Source organism: Amblyraja radiata, chromosome 16 (genome assembly GCF_010909765.2).
Source record: "Amblyraja radiata isolate CabotCenter1 chromosome 16, sAmbRad1.1.pri, whole genome shotgun sequence".
In the NCBI taxonomy this organism is placed as follows: Eukaryota; Metazoa; Chordata; class Chondrichthyes; order Rajiformes; family Rajidae; genus Amblyraja; species Amblyraja radiata.
In genome coordinates this window covers 37579783-37597523 of record NC_045971.1, presented here as the reverse complement: position 1 = coordinate 37597523, position 17741 = coordinate 37579783, and the positions used below count along the sequence as shown (strand labels likewise).

Sequence of the window (17741 nt, the reverse complement as noted above, 5' to 3'; positions counted from 1 at the left end):
CCACTCCCACCTCTCCTTTCCAACTTTCTCCACCTCCCACACCAAGCAGTCTGAAGAAGGGTCCTGACCTAGAATGTTGCCTGTCCATGTTCTCCAGACGTGCAAGTTACTCCAGGAGATTGCGTCTCTCTTTGTAAACCGGCATCTGCTGTTTCTTCTTTACGTATGTGAAGAGGAAAACCATATAACAATTACAGCACTGAAACAGGCCATCTCGGCCCTTCTAGTCCGTGCCGAACACTTATCCTCCCCTAGTCCCATCTACCTGCACTCAGACCATAACCCTCCATTCCTTTCCCGTCCATATACCTACCCAATTTATTTTTAAATGATAACATCAAACCTGCCTCCACCACTTCCACTGGATGTTCATTCCACACAGCTACCACTCTCTGAGTAAAGAAGTCCCTCCTCATGTTAGCACTAAACTTCTGTCCCTTAATTCTCAAATCATATTCTCTTGTTTGAATCTTCCCTACCTTCAATGGAAAAAGCTTATCCATGTCAACTCTGTCTATCCCTCTCATCATTTTAAATACCTCTATCAAGTTCCCCCTTAACCTGCGCTCCAAAGAATAAAGACCTAACTTGTTCAACCTTTCTCTGTAACTTAGTTGCTGAAACCCAGGCAACATTCTAGTAAATCTCCTCTGTACTCTCTCTATTTTGTTGACATCTTTCCTATAATTTGGCAACCATACTTGAGAATTGGCCTCACCAATGCCTTGTATAATTTTAACATTACATCCCAACTTCTATACTCAATGCTCTGATTTATAATGGCCAGCACTCCAAAAGCTTTCTTTACCACCCTATCTACATGAGATTCCACCTTAAGGGAACTATGCACAATTATTCCTAGATCCCTCTGTTCAACTGCATTCCTCAATTCGCTACCATTTACCATGTACATCCTATTTTGATTTGTTCTGCCAAGATGTAGCACCTCACACTTATCAGCATTAAATTACATCTGCCATCTTTCAGCCCACTCTTGCAAATGGCCTAAATCACTCTGTAGACTTTGAAAATATATTTCATTATCCACAACACCACCTATCTTAGTATCATTTGCATACTTACTAATCCAATTTACCACACCATCATCCAGATCATTGATGTACATGACAAACAACAGTGGACCCAACACAGATCCCTGAGGCACCCCACTAGTCACCGGCCTCTAACGTGACAAACAGCCATCCACCATTACTCTCTGGCATATCCCATTCAGCCACTGTTGACTCCATCTTGCTACTCCACCATTAATACCCAACAATTGAACCTTCTTAACCAACCTTCCATGAGGAACCTTGTCAAATGCCTTACTGATGTCCATATAGAAACATCCACCGCTTTACCCTCATCAATTTCCCTAGTAACCTCTTCAAAAATCCAAGATTAGTCAAACATTACCTTCCAGGCACAAATCCTGGAAGGTCATGTTTGGCTAATTTTGTACTTCTTGAAAACATTAGTTAAGACCAAAGTTGGACTCTTGAAGACTGAAAAAGGTGAATTTATTATGGGGTACAAGAAAATGGCAGATGAGTTGAATAGGTACTTTGGATCCGTCTTCCCTAAGGAGGACACAAACAATCTTCCTGTTGTACTAGTGGCCAGTGGATCTGGGGTGATGGAGGAATTGAAAAAAATCCACATTAGGCAGGAAATGGTGTTGGGTAGACTGATGGGACTGAAGGCTGATAAATCCCCAGGGCCTGATGGTCTGCATCCCAGGCTACTTAAGGAAGTACCTCTAAAAATCGTGGACACATTGGTGATCATTTTCCAATGTTCTATAGATTCTAGATCAGTTCCGGTGGATTGGAGGGTAGCTAATGTTATCCCACTTTTTAAGAAATGCGGGGGAGAGAAAACGGGGAATTATAGACCAGTTAGCCTGACATCGGTGGTGGGGAAGATGCTGGAGTCAATTATAAAAGATGAAATAGCCGCATATTTGGATAGCAGTAACAGGATCGGTCCGAGTCAGCATGGATTTACGAAGGGGAAATCATGCTTGACTAATCCTCTGGAATCTTTTGAGGATGTAACTAGGAAAATGGACAAGGGAGAGGCAGTGGATGTCATGCACCAGGACTTTCAGACAGCATTTGATAAGGTTCCACATTGGAGATTAGTGAGCAAAATTAGGGCACATGGTATTGGGGATAGAGTGCTGACATGGATAGAAAATTGGTTGGCAGACAAAACGGGTCCCTTTCAGAATGGCAGGCAGTGACAAGTGGGGTACCGCAAGGCTCGGTGCTGGGACCGCAGCTATTTACAATATACATCAATGAAGAGATTTAAAAGTAACATTAGCAAATTTGTAGATGAGACAAAGCTGGGTGGCAGTGTGAACTGTAATGAGGATGCTATGAGAATGCAGGGTGACTTGGACAGTTTGGGTGCGTGGGCAGATGCATGGCAGATGCAGTTTTATGTGGATAAATGTGAGGTTATGCACTTTTGTAGCAGAAACAGGAAGGCAGTTTATTATCTAAATGTCAAGTTGGCAAATGCGGAAGTACAACGGGATCTCGGGGTCCTTGTTCATCAGTGACTGAAAGTAAGCATGCAGGTACAGCAGGCCGTGAATAAAGCGAATGGCATGTTGGTCATCATAACAAGAGCAGTTGAGTATCGGAGCAAAGAGGTCCTTCTGCAGTTGTATAGGGACCTAGTGAGATGACGCCTGGAGTATTGTGTACAGATTTGGTCTCCAAATTTAAGGAAGGACATTCTTGCTATTGAGGGAGTGCAGCGTAGGTTCACAAGTTTAATTCCCGGGATGGCGGAAGTCATATGCTGAGAGAATGGAGTGGCTGGGCTTGTACACTGGAGTTTAGAAGGATGAGAGGGGATCTGATTGAAACATATAGGATTATTAAGGGTTTGGACATGCTAGAGGCAGGAAACATGTTTCCGATGTTCGGGGAGGTCCAGAACCAGGGGTAACAGTTTAAGAATAAGGTAAGCCATTTAGAACGGAGTTGAGGAAACACTTTTTTCACACAGTGAGTTGTGAGTCTGGAATTCTCTGCCTCAGGGCCGGTTCGCTGGATACTTTCCAGCGAGAGCTAGATAGGGATCTTAATGATAGCGGAGTCAGGGGATATGGGGAGAAGGCAGGAACGGGGTACTGATTGTGGATGATCAGCCATGATCACATTGAATGGCAATGCTGGCTTGAAAGGCCGAATGACCAATTCCTGCACCTGTTGTCTATTGTATCAGGACTAGGCGTGTATTTCACCCTACACTCCAAGGCCTGCTGGATCTCCCGGTTGCCAACCATTTTAACTCCCCTTCCTACTCCCACTGATGTTTCTGTCCTGAGCCTCCTACATTGCCAGAGTGAGGTGACACGCAATCTGGAGGAACAGCACCTCATAGCTTACAGCCCAATGACATGAACATTGAATTCTCCAAATTAAGGAAACTCCCCCCTCCTGCTCAAGTCCTGGAGTCTGTCCCGACCCCATCTCTTTTTTCAAGCTTTCTCCCCCGACTCCATCAGCCCAAAGAAGGGTCCAGACCCTACACGTCACCTGTTCATTCCCCTCCAAAGTGCCGGTAGAACTCAGCAGGTCAGACATCCGTGGTGGGAAACGGATGGAGAAGTGTTCCTATTACAAGCTCACCTTGGCCCTGTCAAGAATGCGGTGTCCATTCTTGGGATGGGATGCAAGGTACGAGCTGACCAGTCATCGACAGCCCCCCCTTCCCTTCCCTCGTGGGCCATCTCTTTGTCATTCCTCTGACTTCTCGCTGGATGACAAGCAGAACCGTCTTGGTTTAACAGTAGATGTATCTTCGTCCTTTTGGCGTTTCATTTCTGCAGGTATTTACAGCGGAAACAAAACTACTTCCCTTAGGTCCTGATCTTCCTTTTGTTTAGTAAAGGTAGAACCTTTGACAGTTGTGATTGGTTTAGGATCTTGAATATTCCCATAGCGTAAATTTGACATGAACTGTACTTCCTTTTCTATGAAGTTCACCAGATCAGGAAGCATGGCCTCTCCATTCTCATTTTCCTCTAACAGACCAGCTTTATCTTTTCTCTAAGTCTATAGGGCAGTTTTAGAGTGATAATTTTCATATTGCTAACAACATTCATTTCTTGCATGTGGTCTAAGAGGGTAGTCATTTCTTTCATACTTCTAAGACATATCGCAAACTCCCGCAATGCTTTGGCATCTTCTGGCTGGATAGCTGTCCAAGCATAGGCCTTCTTCATGAGGATGTCTTTGGATCATGGAAGTTTAAAGGGACTTTTATGTAGTGTGTTGGCAGCGAGCTGCGAATGCGGAGGGTTCAACAGCCCTGACCACGGGTGAACAAAAGGGGAAGATGATTGATCTTTATTAGCTTCCATCACAGTGAGGAATGTGGATTCCGCTGTGGCGGATGTTTATGTTAGATTTTATTTTATGTGGCTGTGTGTCTTGTTGCTTTTTACTTAGTATTGCTGTACGGTAATTCAAATATCACTGTACCTTAATTGGTGCACGTGACAATAAATTCCAACTTGAACTTGATCAGCCTTCATCTATATTTCTATAATAAAATTCTAATATTGATGTGTATTTATTTGTGTGTGATGTTTGTGTGTACTCACATTTTCTCGAAAATACAACACACTGACGGTAACATTTTTACATATTCCGTTAGAATGTTTCCTCCTGGAGTCCAAAACAGCTTATCTGAAAAATTCATCCTTTATTTCTTGAGTTATTTATGTAAATGTTCACACATCCGAAAATTAACGAGATGGTCTTGCTGATGACGTCACAATGGGTCTTCCGCGCATGACCTGCGCTGCGTTCCACGCACTGCGAGTGACGTCACACCTCCCCCCGCCCAACTCGCAGTCGTTTGGTTGACACCCGCTGCCCCGCTCTTTTCCACTGCCCATCCGCCCGCTACTCCCCCTCCTCTCCCAAGCCCATCCTCTCCCGCCTCCTCTCCCTACTCTCTCTCCCCTCCTATCTCACCCGCCTCTCTACCCCCTCCTCAATACCCCCTCCCCGCTACCTCTCCTCTCCACCTCCTCTCTCTCCCCCTCCTCTCTCTCCCCCTCCTCTCTACCCCCCAACCCGCTACCTCAACTCTCTCCCCCTCCTCTCTACCCCCGTCCCCGCTACCTCTCCTCTCTCCCCCTCCTCTCTCTCCCCCTCCTCTCTACCCCCCTCCCCGCTACTTCTCCTCTCTCCCCCTCCTCTCTCTCACCCCCCTCCTCTCTACCCCCCTCCCCGCTACCTCTCCTCTCTCCCCCTCCACTTCTCTCCTTCCTCTCTCCCCCCTTGTCTCTCACCCCCCTGTCTGTGTGTGTGACGCCACAACCGCGTGTTGAGGGGATGGGACACAACGTGTCCTACTTGGTCTAGTATATATTAAAACAAGGATAATGCGGACTGATCGTGCACAATTGTGACGGCTTGATTCCAAAGGCAGGTGCAGGGGCATTCCCTGAGGGATTCGGGGGGTTGGCAGAGGTTTCTTCTGTGGTCCCCCACCCCCCCCCCCCCCCCAGTTGTTGTCTGAGGAGGAAGGCGGCGGCACTCGGCCCGTCGGGGCCAGGATGCGCGGGAGGAAGGCTGAGCTCGCCTCCCCTGCCCCGATCCGTCCACCATGGAGGGGGAATCGAGTAAACCACACGGACACGGACATTGGTCGCTCTGCCCGGAGATTGGCCCTTCGCCCCCTCTCGTCCGTGCTTCCTCGGGCTTTATGCAACACAATCTTGCACTGTTCTGCACTGGATATTGCATTAATTGCGTTTGTCATCACTGTATGTACATTTTGCTCTGGCGGCTGCGTGTGAACGAGCGATTTCATCGCCTCCTGATCGATGTGCAGAACAACAAACTTACCCCACCAAGCTGGCTACTCCCTTTCATTCCCGTTACTCCCCCAAGCTGCCTACCCCCCATTCCCCTTACTCCCCCAAGCTGCCTACCCCCCTCCCTTACTCCACCAAGCTGCCTACCCCCCATTCCTTACTCCCCCAAGCTGCCTACCCCCTTTCATTCCCCTTACTCCCCCAAGCTGCCTACCCCCTTTCATTCCCCTTACTCCCCCAAACTGCCTACCCCCCATTCCTTACCCCCCCCCCCCAAGTTGCCTACCCCCATTCCTTACTCCCCCAAGCTGCCTACCCCCCATTCCCCTTACTCCCCCAAGCTGGCTACCCCCTTTCATTCACCTTACTCCACCAAGCTGGCTACCCCCTTTCATTCCCCTTACTCCCCCAAGCTGCCTACCCCCATTCCTTACTCCTCCAAGCTGCCTACATCCCATTCTTTACTCCCCAAGCTGGCGATCTCCCATCTCTCATTACCCCCAGACTGGCCACCTCCATACCTTATCCCCCAACCTGGCTACATCCCATCCGGTACCCCCCTATGTGAGTATCCCTCCATTCGTTAATCCTCCAAGCTGGTTACCTCCCATTCCCCTTACTCCTCCAAGCAGGCCACGTCCCATCCCTCCCCTGTCCCACTTATGAACCCTGAACGGAAACCTCTGGTGACCTTGCGCCCCACCCAAGGTTTCCATGAGTCGGCAGAGGTCACTCGCCTGGAGAGCCTCGACCGAAGCGTGAGCTGCATCTACTGACCAAAGATCCTACAGCGTCTTTGCTACCGACCGCACACACACACACATCGCGAAGGTGGGGGCCAGGGACAGCGGAGGAGTGTTGTCTGCGTGATGAAGAGGAAGGTAAATGGCTGCCGCAGAGCACGGTAAGTCCTTTAGAGAGTGCGGGAGGGAAGGGGAAAGATGGGAGAAAAGGACAGAGAAAGGGAGAGAAGGGAAGAGAAGGGGAGATAAGGGGGTGGAAGTGGGGAGAAGGGGAGAGACGAGGGGGGAATGGGGAGAGAAGGGGAGAGGGAAGGGGGAGAGAAGGGGAGAGGGAAGGGGGAGAGAAGGAGGAAGAAGGACTGGAGACAGTTTTAAGAAGTTCAATAAAGTTAGTGGGCATTTGACCTACCGGCAGAACTTCTAGGTCCTGAAAACCAACGATCCTACAGGATTCTCGGCCATGCGGAAACCACTTTCGACCATTAGGGAGAGTGACCTAAATCTCTGGGAACTTCACGGAAACCTTGGGTGGGGCACAAGGTCACCAGCGGTTTCCGTTCAGGTTTCCTAAGTGGGATAGGGGCTCCCATCCCTTACTCCCCCAAGCTGGCTCCCACCGCACTATCACGGCTCCGGGCAGCGGACACACGGGGCCATAAACCCGGCAATATCCCCATCAGCTGATGCAGAGTTGGGGACAGTCTGGTCCCTCCACACACCCAGAGTCACTGACCGTGCTGCACCGGCACCATGACCACCCCTACCACGACCCACACATCGGGGTGATTCACCCCCCCCCCCCCCGCCCCAGACCCACACATCGGGGTGATTCACCCCCGCCCCAGACCCACACATGGGGTGATTCATCCCCCGCCCCACACATGGGGTGATTAACCCCCCGACCCCCACATGGGGTGATTCACCCCCCGGACCCCCACAAGGGGTGATTCACCCGGGTGCCGGGCTGTCTGTAGCCCCACCGCTGTGTTTCAGACACCAAACACCAAACGATATTGCCAAGTGCAGGAACTATCTTTCAAGTAGTGGGGAGGTGTTCGACTGCCCTACAGCTACAGATATGCATGGAGGCGAGAATAATTTATTATCATTTCTGGAGATTGTTGCCATTTTTTTGCATCAGTCATTGGCTGTGGGTGAAGAGAAAAGATGCTGCCTGGGCTGCCACGTGACATTCTAGAGGCTAAACATAAGACACACACCCGGGTCTGATCACCCTGCGCTGGGCCTGCCTCGACTGAGGGTGTCTTGTGATAAAAGGCCGAAACACCCAGTGACGTTGAGGTACACAACTGAAGATGTGTCTCATTGGTAGCAAAATCACCTAGTGGTCACCCCCAAGAATGCTCAATGTCAATTGTGGTGTAAAAACCTTAGGGATTGTAACATCCAGTCCTACTAATCAATTTCATTATTGATAGCACAACAAGAATTCTGGAGAATTCCGAAGAACACAGTGAGGTCAGGAAAACTTGCTTTATTTGTTACGTAGGGCACAAATGCGTCAAGACTTTCTTTAGTTCACCTAATCCATGATGTGTCCATCAGACCTTGAGTACTAATCATCAGTCTCTTCATAAAGGCAAGAGTGAGCATGTTGCTATAGAAACTCCTCAGAGGAAAGACCCTTGTAGGAAAGGAAACATTTCCTAATCTAATCAAATCCATGAAACAAGTAAAACACAACAGCGGCCAAACGATATTGACAAGTGTAGGAACTAAATTTGAAGTAATGGGGAGGTGTGCGACTGGCCTACGGCTACAGATATGCATGAAGGCGAGAATAATTTCTTATCATTTATGGAAATGGTTGGCATTTTCTTTCATTATTGATAACACAACATGAATTCTGAAGAATTCCAAAGAGCACAGTTGTCAAAGTTTGTCTCTTAAAGAAAGCAGACAGCAACAAAATTGTTAAAGGTAAACCAAAACAATCTTTTAATCAATTTGCCAGACGGGAGTGGCGAGATCTACAAAGAGCACACACGTTGCTCAGTGCTTCTCGAGCTCCACTCAAAGAACAAAGGAAAATTAGAGTAATTATACAGTTTCTTATCAATAAAACACACCTTCTAAATCTGAGTGAAAGATCCGTAGCCAAAGGGAAACAAGGGAGGTTGGCCCCATATATTTGCAATGTCAGCCTTATTCTTAAATCTTGGCACAGCTTCAGTACAGCTGCCCATTCCGGAAGGACAACTAACTTCATTTTGTTTTCAAATGACTTCCATCTTGGTTCCAGAATGGGTATCCGTCTGTGAACTAAAACAAGCTTGTAAGACTTGGATGAAAGCCGCTACCTTGTCCTTAGCTGGGACAGGCAGTTCAGACAGATATCTAATATGGTGCTGTGCCCAGACTATACATCTCTATGTTAATACATTGTTGATATATTGTTTCAATGATTAGTGTAAACCAAGCTTCTAAGATTTTCCCAGACTTTATGCTGCTGGGAAAATTCTCTTTTAAATTTGACTGCTTTCTGTTTTTCAGCAAATCTGCAGTTTTAATTTACGGACCAAATTAAATTATTTCACAGTGAGGTCAGGATAAACTTGTTTTATTTGTTACATTAGGCACAAATGCGTCAAAGCTTTCTTTAAAAAAACAATTAAAAATGCTTAAGAAGGAACTGCAGATGCTGGAAAATCGAAGGGAGACAAAAATGCTGGAGAAACACAGCGGGTGAGGCAACATCTATGGAGCGAAGGAAATAGGCAATGTTTCGGTTGGAAACCCTTCTTCAGACTGATGTGAGGGTGGGGGAGGGGGGAAGAAGAAAGGAGGAGGTGGAGCAAGTGGGCTGAGGGAGAGCTGAGAAGGGGAGGAGTAAGTAGGGACTGCCTGAAATTAGAGAACGACGTTGATCCCAGGGATGGCGGGACTGTCATATGAGGAAAGATTGAAAAGACTAGGCTTGTATTCACTGGAGTTTAGAAGGATGAGGGGGTATCTTATAGAAACATATAAAATTATAAAAGGACTGGACAAGCTAGATGCAGGAAATATGTTCCCTATGTTGGGCGAGTCCAGAACCAGGGGCCACAGTCTTAGAATAAAGGGGAGGCCATTTAAAACTGAGATGAGAAAAAACTTTTTCACCCAGAGAGTTGTGAATTTGTGGAATTCCCTGCCACAGAGGGCAGTGGAGGCCAAATCACTGGATGGATTTAAGAGAGTTAGATACTCTAGGGCGTCAAGGGATATGGGGAGAAGGCAGGCACGGGTTATTGATAGGGGACGATCAGCCATGATCACAATGAATGGCGGTGCTGGCTCGAAGGGCTGAATGGCCTCCTCCTGCACCTTTTTCTATGTTTCTATGTTTAAGTCAATGTTCATACCGCTGGGGTGCAAACTGCCCAAGCGAAATATGAGGTGCTGCTGTTCTAATTTACGGTGGGCCTCACTCTGGCCATGGAGGAGTTGAAGTGCTGAGCCACCAGGAGATCAGGTTGGTTATTGTGAACCGAGTGTGTGTGTGAGTGTGTGTGTGTGTGAGAGAGTGTGTGTGTGTGAGAGAGAGAGTGCGTGTGTGAGAGTGCGTGCGTGGAAGAGAGAGGGTGTGTGTGAAAGAGAGATGGACTGTGTGTGTGAGAGAGAGGGACTGTGTGTGTGTGTGACAGAGAGAGGGGGGAGTGTTGTGTGTGTGTGTGAGAGACTGTTTGTGTGTGTAAGTGAGAGAGAAGGAGAGAGGGAAAGGGGGAGTGTTGTGTGTGAGAGAGAGAGGGACTGTGTGTGTGTGTTTGAGAGAGGGAGGGAGAGAGGGGGAATGTTGCGTGTGCGAGAGAGAGCGCCAACCTATCTACGTGGCGGTGTGCCAGCAGGCTGGAGGAGCGGGCAAAGGCCTTGCCACAGAGCGGGCAGGTGAAGGGGCACTGACCGGTGTGGACTCGCCAGTGCTCCTGCATGTGGTCAAGGCGGGTGAAGCCCTTACCACAGGATGGGCAGGGGAAGGGACTCTCACCGCCGTGGGTACGCCGGTGCTGCCACAGGTTGGACATGCGGGTGAAACCCTTGCCACACTCAGTGCACACAAAGGGTCTCTCTCCGGTGTATATCCGCTGGTGCTCCCGCAGCCCCCATGCTCTGTTGTCACAGTGGGAGCAGCTGGTCGCCGACGTGGGTCCGCCGGTGCCGCCGCAACCCCCGTGAGCTGTCAAACTCCTCACCGCAGTACGGGCAGTCATAGGGCTGGCCACTGGTGTGCATGTGCTGGTGAGACAGGGTGTGGGAGGCCGTGGCAAAGCGCTCTCCACACACCGGGCTGGTGAAGGGACAGTCGCCGGCGTGCACCCGCTGGTGGGACAGCAGATAGGTCGAGCGGGTGAATCTCTTGCCGCATTGGGTGCAGGTGTAGAGGCGCTCGCCGGTGTGGGTGCACTGGTGCCTCAGCAGGTGGCTGGAGGAGCTGAAGCCCTTGCCGCACTGGGTGCAGGTGTAGGGGCGCTCGCCAGTGTGGGTGCGCTGGTGCTTCATCAGGCTGCTGGAATGGGTGAAGCCCTTGCCGCACTGAGCGCAGGTGTAGGGGCGCTCGCCAGTGTGGGTGCGCTGGTGCACCAGCAGGTTGCTGGAGGATCTGAAGCCCTTGCCGCACTGGGTGCAGGTGTAGGGGCGCTCGCCAGTGTGGGTGCGCTGGTGCTTCATCAGGCTGCTGGAATGGGTGAAGCCCTTGCCGCACTGGACGCAGGTGAAGGGGCGCTCACCGGTGTGGGTGCGCTGGTGCGCCAGCAGGCTGCCGGACCGGGTGAAGCCTTTGCCACACTGGGTGCAGGTGTAGGGGCGCTCGCCTGTGTGGGTGCGCTGGTGCTCCAGCAGGGTGCCGGTCTGGGTGAAGCCCTTACCGCACTGGGGGCAGGTGTAGGGGCGCTCGCCACTGTGGGTGCGCTGGTGCAACAGCAGGCTGCTGGAGCAGGTGAAGCCCTTACCGCACTGGGCGCAGGTGTAGGGGCGCTCGTCGGTGTGGGTGCGCTTGTGCACCAGCAGGTTATCGAAGCGGGTGAAGCCCTTGCCGCAGTCATTGCAGGTGTAGGGCCGCTCCCCGGTGTGCACATGCCGGTGCTGCTTCAGCTCTGGCAACGACTTGAAGCCTTTGCCGCAGTCGGAGCAGGTGAAGGGCCGCTCACCGCAGCCCCGACAACTTGGCAAAGCTCTTGCCGCAGGTGGAGCAGGTGAAGGGCCTCTCACCCGTGTGCACCCAACGGTGCACCTTCAGCACATCCACCGTCTTGAAGCTCTTGCCACAGGTGGAGCAGGTGAAGGGTCTCTCGCCGGAGTGTGCGCGGTTGTGCCGCAGCAGGTTGCTGGAGCGGGTGAAGCTCTTGCCGCACTCCGAGCAGTCGAAGGGGCGTTCGCCCGTGTGCACCCGCCGGTGGATCTCCAGCTCGCTCGGGCTCTGCCAGGCCTTGCCACACACGTCGCACTCATAACGCTTCTCCTTGTTGTGCCCCATCATGTGGTCCTCCATCGAAGCTCAGCCCCTCGAAGCTCAGCCCGCACACCGAGCAGATGGGGGGGGGGGGGGGGGGGGGGGGGGCAGGAGAACTCACCGGCACACTGGCTGCCCTCAATGGCCGCTCACGGCCCCTTCTGTCTGTCCACAGCAACGGCTCCTAAACCCTGCAAGAGGGGAACACAAAGGGTCAACAAGCTGACAAACAGGACATGACTAGCACATATTGGGTGCGTTTATGGCGGAGGAAACCCTTATATAATTATGTGCGGCACAGTGACGCAGCGGTACAGTTGCTGCCTCACCGCCAGAGACCCGGGCTTGATCCTGACTATGGGTGCTGTCTGGGTGGAGTCTGTACGTTCTCCCCTTGATCTGCGTGGGGTTTTACTCCGGGCGCTCCGTTTCCTCCAACATTTCAAAGACGTTCAGGGTTGTTGATTAATCGGCCTCCGCAAAATTGTTAAATTGTCCCTAGTGTGCGTAGGCTAGTGCGAGTGTACGGGGTAGTCGCTGGTTGGCGCGGACTTCGCCGGCCGAAGGACCTGTTTCCGCGCTGCATCTCTAAACTAAACTAAACTAAACCAAACAAGGGCCTCGACCCAAAATATCACCCATTCATTCTCTCCACAGATGCTGCCTGACCCGTTGAGTTACTCCAGCACTTTGTGTCTATCTTCTCCACAGATGCTGCCTGAACTGTTGAGTTACTCCAGCACTTTGTCATAGATTCATAGAGTGATACAGCGTTGGAAAGAGGCTCTTCGGCCCAACTCCTACTTGCACTCCTAGATCCCTCGGCTCCGCACATTCCCTCAGCGCCCCGCCATTCAGTGAAGAAACTGCCCTGGTTTGACTTCCTAAACTGCAACACCCTCGCCACCACCAAACAATGTGAACGCACCCCCAGCAAGCACCCTACCCCCTTCCTTGGCTCACTTGACGCCTCTCTCTCTCCCCCCCCCCCCCCCCCCATTCATCCCCCTCGGCACCAAACACACTCTCCCTTGGTCATAATTCAGCCATTTTGCTCATACCTGTGGCCTTAGTTTAATACAATTTTGGAGTAATGCTTTTATAATTTTTACTTAATTCAATGGAATTTTAATTTTGTCATGGTCCTTTCTGTCATTTTGTTTTCTTTTAGCATAATGAATTATGGTTTTTATTTCAAGAATAAACATGTTTTTAAAAAGCCACAATAGCACAGCTACAACCATTAGACTCAAAACTTTATGGACATGGGTTTAAAAGGCAGTCTGATGATGCATGTGGTTCTTGTGAAATACCAACTTGTGTAATGTCATCACAGCAGATTTATAATTATTTTACCGAGGGGTCGGGGTCGGATGTTTATGGGAACGATTCCACAGCCCAGTTTATTCCGCTTCCCCTGTGTGTTTATAACATTATTTACCCCAGTTTAACCGGGTTTATTTCCCCAGGCGTGTAGTTTATTTGGTGATTTATTGATTATTTACAGAGAGGGGGGGAGCCAGAGAGGGAGATGTTTATAACGTGTTTTATCCCAGGACGCTGCTCCAGACAGTGAGTTTATATTATTGACCCCAGACCAGTTTTATTCCCCCAGACGTGTAGTTTATGTGGAGATTGACCTCAGCTCTCTCTCTCCCCCAGATTTACCGGGTTTATTTATTTCGCTGATTCCGCTGCTGATTTATTTATTTATTTATAACCTCAGTTATTGATCTGAGTGAATAAGAGGGTGAGGCTGGTTTATTTATAATGAGTTTGACCCGTTTTCCCCACACACACGTGTACTGTACTGTACTGTACTGTACTGTAGTGTAGATGATGTATCTCCATCATGTTGACCCCACACACTGCACTGTACTGTACTGTACTGTAGATGATGTATCTACTGTACTGTACTGTACTGTAGATGATGTATCTCCACCATGTTGACCCCACACACACACTGTACTGTACTGTACTGTAGTGTAGATGATGTTTCTCCACCATGTTGACCACACATACACGTGTACTGTACTGTACTGCACTGTAGATGATGTATCTCCACCATGTTGACCCCACACACACTGTACTGTAGATGATGTTTCTCCACCATGTTGACCCCACACACACTGTACTGTACTGTACTGTAGATGATGTTTCTCCACCATGTTGACCCCACACACACTGTACTGTACTGTAGATGATGTTTCTCCACCATGTTGACCCCACAGATCCCGCTCAATCCGCTGCTGATTTACAACATTGTTCACCTCAGCTCCGTCCGCAGTGACGTCATCAACTGCCGCTTCTCCGCCGCCATTTTCATGCGGTCGACGGGCAGATTCGGCTCGGGGCGGGCGGGCGGGCGGCCATCCTGGTGAGGGCAGTTGAGGTTGGCGCCGCTGATTGGTCGGCAGCCGGCGGCCATCTTGGTGAGGGCAGTTGAGGTCGGCGCCGCTGATTGGTCGGCAGCCGGTGGCCATCTTGGTGAGAGGTTGACGGTGGCCGTCTGGATGGGTCGCTGTCATTGGCTCTGGATGACGGCGGCCATCTTGGTGAGGGTTCGCCGTCATTGGCGCTGGTTGACGGCGGCCATCGTGGTGAGGGAAGGTGAGGCGGTGCCGCTGATTGGTCGGCAGCCGGCGGCCATTTTTGTGAGGGGTTGATGGCGGCCATCTTAATATGGGGCAAAGTTGGTGTTGACGGCGGCCATCTTGGTGAGGGGTTTATAGAAGCAGATTATAATATCGTTCAAGAGATTGCTCCCTGGAGCCACTTAGGAGACAGCATGGAGTTAGGAGAATGTTGTTTTACGCATGTCAGCTCTCCACCAGACTTGCTTCTCGAAAGATAAATAACACAGTATTTTGATAAATAACAGTCTTTTGATTAATAGTTTATTTTAATAGTTTAATAGTACTATCATCCCCTCCAAGCTGGTTACCAAACTCGCAGAACTGGGTCTCTGCGCATCCCTCTGCAATTGGATCCTCGACTCCCTCATTCACAGACCACAGTCTGTTCGTGTTGGTGGAAATGTGTCAGACTCGATAACAATCAGCACGGGAGCACATCAAGGCTGCGTGCTCAGCCCCCTGCTGTACTCACTCTATACTCATGACTGCGAAGCCGATCATAGTGCGAACTCCTTCATCAAGTTCGCTGATGGTGATGAGTCAGAGTATAGAAGAGAGATCGAGCGACTGTCCATATGGTGCCAGCACAATAACCTGGCCCTCAACACCAGCAAAATCAAGGAACTGATTGTTGACTTTGGAGGGTGTAGGATGGGGACCCACAGTCCCGTTTATATCAACGGGTCAATGGTTGAAAGGGTCAAGAGCTTCAAATTCGTGGGCGTGCACATCTCTGAACATCTTTCCTGGCCCGAGAACATTGATGCAATTATCAAGAAAGCACATCAGCGCCTCTACCTCCTGAGAAGATTACGGAGAGTCGGTTTGTCAAGGAGGACTCTCTTTAACTTCTACAGGATGCACAGTAGAGAGCATGCTGACCGGTTGCATCGTGGCTTGGTTCGGCAACTTGAGCACCCTGGCGAGGAAAAGACTACAAAAAGTAGTAAACACTGCCCAGTCCATCATCGGCTCTGACCTTCCTTCCATCGAGGGGCTCTATCACAGTCGCTGCCTCAAAAAGGCTGGCAGTATCATCACAGACCCACACAATCCTGGCCACACACTCATCTCCCTGCTACCTTCAGGTAGAAGGTACAGGAGCCTCAAGACTGCAACGACCAAGGAATAGCTATTTCCCCACAGCCATCCGGCTATTAAACTTGGCCCGGACAAAACTCTGAACATTAATAACTCATTATCTGTTATTTGCACTTTATCAGTTTATTTATTCATGTGTGTATATATTTATATAATGGTATATGGACACACTGATCTGTTTTGTAGTCAATGCCTACTATGTTCTGTTGTGCTGAAGCAAAGCAAGAACTTCATTGTCCTATCAGGGATACATGACAATAAACTCAATTGAACTCACTTGAACTTGAACTTGATTTATTGTTGAAGAAAAACAGTAATATATTCATCCAACCTTCTTTGACTCATACACTTTAATCTTCATCAAACTTCAGCATGTCGCTTAGAAATGTTGGAAAACTCCTCATGTAGGAAAGTTCCTCATGCAGGAAAGCTCCTCATGGTCGAAAGTTATTCCTTCTCCATGATATCCTCCAAACTAAACTAACAAATTACTAGCTTTTGCGCTAGAATCCCCGCAGCAAACACGCCCCAGGTGATGCAATAAATCCACCCACATGATTACAGGCAGACTAAATTTAAAGGCAAATGCTATAATTAGGACACACAGCATTATGCAAAATGGTTACTACATGGTTGACGGTGGCCATCTTGGTGAGGGGTTGACGGTGGCCATCTTGTTCGGTTCTCACCCTTCAAAGCGCCATCTTGAGAAGGTGCCAATGGCCCACTCACATTTTCCCCATTCTCCCCTTTAAACCTGTCTTTTCCACGTACCTGTCCAAACGTCTTAGTTTCCATCCCTTTGCCCACCAGTGGCCGATCAACGCGTGGAGGAAAGGACTGCGGAAGGTGTATTAATCCGAACATAGACACAATGTGCTGGAGTAACTGGGCGGGACAGGCAGCATCTCTGGAGAGAAGGAATGGGAGACGTTTCAGGATCAGCAGAGGGATCTAGGAGTGGCCAATGTGACCCCTTCCTGCCTCCCCCTATGACGGGCAGCACCAGTGGCCAATGGGACGTGTCCCGCCTCCCTGGCCTGACGTCACAAAGGACCAGTTCCCACCTTCTCCTTCCATCTGCCCCCCCCACCCCATGCTGGAGTAACTCAGCGGGTGAGGCAGCATCTATGGAGAGAAGGAATAGGTGATGAGACTCTTCTTCAGACTGATGGTGTGGGTGAGGAGTAGTCGCATTCACCTGGTTCAAGGGTGAAGGGGAAGACACCGTGATAAGGTCCCACATAGGAGATTAGTGGGCAAAATTAAGGCACATGGTATTTGGCGTAGAGTGCTGATATGGATAGAAAATTGGTTGGAGGACAGGAAACAAAGAGTAGGGATTTCCGAATGGCAGGAAGTGACTAGAGGGGTGCCGCAAGGCTCGGTGCTGGGACCACAGCTATTTACATCAATGTTTTAGATGGAGGGATTAAAAGTAACATTAGCAAATTTGCAGATGACACAAACCTGGGTGGCAATGTGAACTGTGAGGAAGATGCTATGAGAAAGCAGTGTGACTTGGACAGGTTGGGTTAGTGGCCAGATGCATGGCAGATGCAGTTTAATGTGGATAAATGTGAGATTAACCCCTTTGGTGGCAAATATGGGAAGGCAGATTATTATCTGAATGGTGTCAAGATGTGAGAAGAAGAAGTACAACAGGATCTGGCGGTCCTTGTTCATCAGTCAATGAAAGTTAGCACGCAGGTACAGCAGGCAGTGAAGAAAGCAAATGACTTGTTAGCCTCTATAACAAGAGGAGTTGAGTACTGGAGCAAAGGTGTCTTCCTGCAGTTGTACAGGGCCCGTGTGAGACCTCACCTGGAATATTGTGTGCAGGTTTGGTCTGCAAATGTGAGGAAGGACATTCATGCTCCTGAGGGAGTGCAGCGTTAGGTTCACCAGGTTAATTCCTGGGATGACAAGACTGTCATATGCTGAGAGATATGCTGAGAGGC

The 17741-nt window shown here is 49.8% G+C and overlaps 1 pseudogene; it reads right to left on the bottom strand.

Annotated features, from left to right (window-relative positions):
- Positions 1-8365: 8365 nt before the first annotated feature.
- On the bottom strand, positions 8366-14261 carry LOC116982273 (annotated as a pseudogene).
- Positions 14262-17741: the final 3480 nt, after the last annotated feature.